Below are 4,824 nucleotides of genomic sequence, written 5' to 3'. Positions count from 1 at the left end.
AAAAAAAAAAAAAAGAAAAGAAAAGAAATGTGAACAAAAACAACAAAAACTTATCTATTGCATTTAGACACTTTTTATTGACAGAGGAGTTTCCATCTGAATATCTGAATGAAACATTCATTAATAGATCTTTTGAAGTACTATTTATCGCCTTTACTTCTGAAGAAGAGTTTTTAAACAAAATTCCCTTCTTCTCTTTCTCTCCTTTCTCTCCTTCGAGGGCTATTTTGTGTGTGTGTGTGTTTTACCTACAGTGGGTGCCATGAAACTTGGCACTTGGTAGTGTCTTCCTTTGCACTCTATATATCAAATAAGAAAAAGCACTGAAAGTGATATGGAAGGGGGAAAGGGTGTGGTCCTTGGCCAGGGCTCCACCCCTGGGCCTTTGCCCATGGACCTACGTGAGGACAGGCATTTTTATTGTCCTGCCCAAATGTTGCATCTTCCAAGACCACCCTGGCCTGCCACACCCCCATCCTGTGCCTATAAAAACACTGAGACTCTAGCAGGCAGACACAACAGCAGAGGAACACAGGAGCACAACAGCAGAGGAACACACGGGCACCTGGACATTGAGAGGAATGCACCCACAGGCACCAGCAGGTCTGCAGGCCATCAACCCGGTAGAAGTTTGGCCCAGTAGAAGTTTGGCCCGCTAGAAGGCAGAGTTTGGCCAGGGCAGTAGGAGGAGACCCTGGGCCGCTCAGTGGCCTGACTCCAAGGGAAATTCTTCCAGCTCCATTCCCCTTCTGACTTCCCCCATCTGCTGAGAGCTACTGCCACTCAATAAAACCTTGCACTCATTCTCCAAGCCCAGGTGTGATCTGATTCTTCCAGTACACCAAGGCAAGAACCCGGGATACAGAAAGCCCCCTATCCTGTGACAAGGTAGAGGGTCTAATTGAGCTAGTTAACAAAAAGCCACCTATAGATTGCAAAACTAAGAGTACATAGTAGCACATGCCCACTGGGGCTTCAGGAGCTGTAAACATCCACCCCTAGATGCTGCCCTGGGGTTGGAGTCCCACAGCCTGCCCGTCTGTTTGCTCCTCTAGAGGTCTGAGCAACTGGAGACTGAAGAAGTGAGCCACTCCCTCTGTCTCATGCCCTGCGAGGGTGACAAGGGAAACTTTCCCATTTCAAAGGCACTTCAAAATGTTAAAGCACTATGCGCCTATAAAATGACCATGATCACATAGGAATGGCTAAATGATTTTCCCATTGCTACAGTATGGGTTACTGAGAAATAAGTGTCTGTCTTCTACTCTTGGTTCCCAGCATATGGAAATAGAAGGTACTCACTTGGCAATATTTGATCACCTTATGTAAATTTATTTATTTTTTGGTTCTGTGTCATGAATCTCATAAAACCAATTCCTACTACCATCATCTATTGTCCAAACACATCTGATCATGACTGTAAAATAACTGGATGCTCTAAGATCAGGAACATGTGACACCTGGCCTCTCTTCCTTTTCTCTTTTTCCCCTTATAGAAATGGTATTCGACCCTGAGTGCCCTTTTCTGACGAACCTCAGTATGACTCCAGAATCCTTCTTAACACATAAGCCAGGATTCTCTGCCAGTCAGCCAGGGTTTCCTACCAATCAGCCAAGACTCAGAGTGTCATCTTTACCATCCTTTTTCTAGATACCAATTTTAGGTTATAGGTTCATCTGGACTTCTGGGAAAGAAACTAGTTATGGCATCATAAAACCTGGGCTTCTAGTCCTGACACTGCCATAAACAAGCTGTACTACCTTAGGCAAGTAAGTTAATATATTGGAACCTCCATTTTCTCACCCACCATGTAAGATATTTGAACCAGATGCTCTCTAAGGTACCTACTGCCAGCTGTGAGAATTTGTAATTTGGTAAATGGAAGCCAGACAATCACAACCTGGTTGGGCTCTTAGTAGTCATAAGAATCCAATAAAATATACTTCTTTTCCATTTGTCTACCAGAAAAAGAACATTTATGTCTGACATAACAGCTAGATGTTTGTCATGAGCTTGTGTTTGCAAATTCTTGATGGTTCTTTAATTTTTATAGTCCTCTGTGAGGAGAGCAGTCACACTGTTTATAATGGAAGTAACTAAGCTTTGGCTGCATAGAGTATTTTGGAAGGGTCTATAACTCAATTTTATAATAAACATTTCTGGGTCCCTCTGGAATGGCACTTTAAGGTGATAAATGTATCTGTTCCTTAATTCTACTATGACAGCCATGCTCTAGCTCTCAAGCAAAAACTTTATGCCCTATCCCACTTCGAGAGGCTTTGAATAGTGACGTCATATGTCTGAATCAGTGGGCTCCTATTACAGTAACAGGTCAATCAACCCAGGATGTTGTGGTTATCAAAACCCCAGAAAGTTAGTTGTTCCGCTGTGTCCTGCTCTAGCCTCAAGCCTCAGGATGAGCTCCACAGTCCCATGAAGATCAGAGCCCAGAAGCCACCTGTGCCTCCTGGTGATTTCATCATCAGCCCAAATAGATCTGCTGGTTACTATGAGGATCATATGCAATAGGGGGTAGGAAAACACCATGTTAACCCCAAAGTCAAAGAATGGTGTTCTCTGTGAGAAGAGGAACACCCAGTAAACATGGCTGAAAATGACTCATGTTATGAAGACACATCCTGAGCAGCCAAATAGAAAGAAATGCAAATATTCAAAGACGTTTTGTAACTTCTTGATGAAAGTGCAAGTGGAAACACAAACTGTTTTTTAAATATATGATCAGTGTTCCCACCAACACTTAGGAATATGGACTCATCTGAAGAACCGCATGCATAACTGTGTGCATGTGTTTTCTTTCTGCCGAAGTTTATCTCCCCTTTCTCCTCTTCTTCCTCCTCTTCCTCCTCCTTCTTTTTCTTCTTCTACACACTCTCTCTCTCTCCCTCTCTCTCTCTCTCTCGCCCCTCTATAACAACTTAAAGATTTTAAGTACAGGATGTTATCTCTGAGGTCTTGAGCTTGGGTCCAGTTGTTTTCTATAGTTTTCCAAAATGTTTCTTTTCCTTTTCCAATCTTAGAACAAAAAGAATATCTATGACTCACTCAACATGAGGTCAACACAACATGACAGAGCTCTCTTTCTCTCTGTGCAGATTTCACTTCGTGCTTGCAACCTTGATGTTTGTGAATAGAAATTCTATTTATTTCATATTTTACTGGATATTTATCCATATGTTAAGTAGGTGTAAGCTGTGCACAAATCTTATCAGAAGCCTCACAATATGCCTGAAATTGTGTGGCATCTGAGAATTCACAAAGTGTCCTCTGAAGTGTGACACAGTGTTAAAGAGTACTGGTTTTGCAGGAATCTAACACCTTAAAAAATAAGAGGGAAATATGAGGATAGGCAGAAAACTTTTCTACGTTTTTTCCCATAAAATAGTTTTGAAGGTCCCAATTTCTTTCTATTCTATATGATATTTAAATTTTAAACTATCTGAAGTTTCCAAAAATAAATTCACATAACATATAATTTCATGGATGAAGGAGTTAAGTGCCCAACAGAAGCTGCCCCACTGATTTTATTTGTTAATGAACATGGCTTGTCATGATGAAAGAAGGTTATTATAATCATGAAAAAATAGTAGATCTATAAGATATCTGGGAATGTCTTCTTTGGTTTAAGATGAAGTCAAAGTTTTCTGTGAAGTTCACAAAATGGACATCAGGAAAAATGACAAGTACCTAGATGCGCTTGATCAATATTTATTCTTGAATAGAAGTTAACATTTTAAATATGGTAAGCAATATATCTTCTATATTATCCTAAAAGCCAAAGGGGACACAGCTAGGAGAGGTGTTCAAATCACTGTTCAATATCAGAAAGGATCTGAAGACCTGTGTGCCAGGCTAATTTTTTTTTTTTAGATTTTTACATTCTTTTATTCATATTGTCTTTGAAATCTATATATATTTTACACTTATAGCACATCTGAGTTCAAACTAACCACATATCGCATGGCTACATTTGGCTACTGAATACCTTACCAGACATTGCATTTACATACCATTAGAATATATATATATATATATATATATATATATATGGAAACACACAAAATATATATATATATATATATGTATTTACTTAAATTTCTGGGGTATATGTGCAGATCATGCAAGTTTGTTACATAGGTATACATGTGCCATGGTGGTGGTTTGCTATGTCCATCGTCCCATCATCTACATTAGGTATTTAGGTATTTCTCCTAATGCTATCCCTCCCCAATTCCCCCATCCCTGCTATTCTTCCCCTACGTCCCCATCCCCCAGGCCCCAATGTGTGATGTTCCTTTCCCTGTGTCCATGTGTTCTCATTGTTCAATACCCACTTATGAGTGAGAACATGCATGTCTGGTTTTCTGTTCTTGTGTCAGTTTGCTAAGCATGATGGTTTCAAGCTTCATCCATATCCCTGAAAAGGACATGAACTCATCCTTTTTTATGGCTGAATAGTATTCCATGGTGTGTATGTGCCACATTTATTGTTGGAAATTAAGGAAAGACTGGGGAAGTCTGGGTTTGACACCTAGCAGTATGCATTATTCAGTGCTCTGGACAGCAGCTATGTACAAACCATTATAGAAGAATGCTAGTTTGCTATGATTTCTGGGCACAATAAATCTTCACTGGGCACAATATAGGAGAGGAGTGGTCATAGCATCAGTAACAACATTCTTCATTCATCCCTCTTAGGGATAAAGCAAAATGTAGAGATTGTGCAGGGCTGAAGCCCCTCATTCCCAGTCCTCAGCATCTTGTTTTCTCCTTGAAATTCCTGAGATTGGAGGACCTGGAAGATG

The sequence above is a fragment of the Cebus imitator genome, unplaced genomic scaffold (assembly GCF_001604975.1).
Source record: "Cebus imitator isolate Cc_AM_T3 unplaced genomic scaffold, Cebus_imitator-1.0 Scaffold37, whole genome shotgun sequence".
NCBI lineage: Eukaryota > Metazoa > Chordata > Mammalia > Primates > Cebidae > Cebus > Cebus imitator.
Note: the sequence above shows the minus strand (reverse complement) of the source record.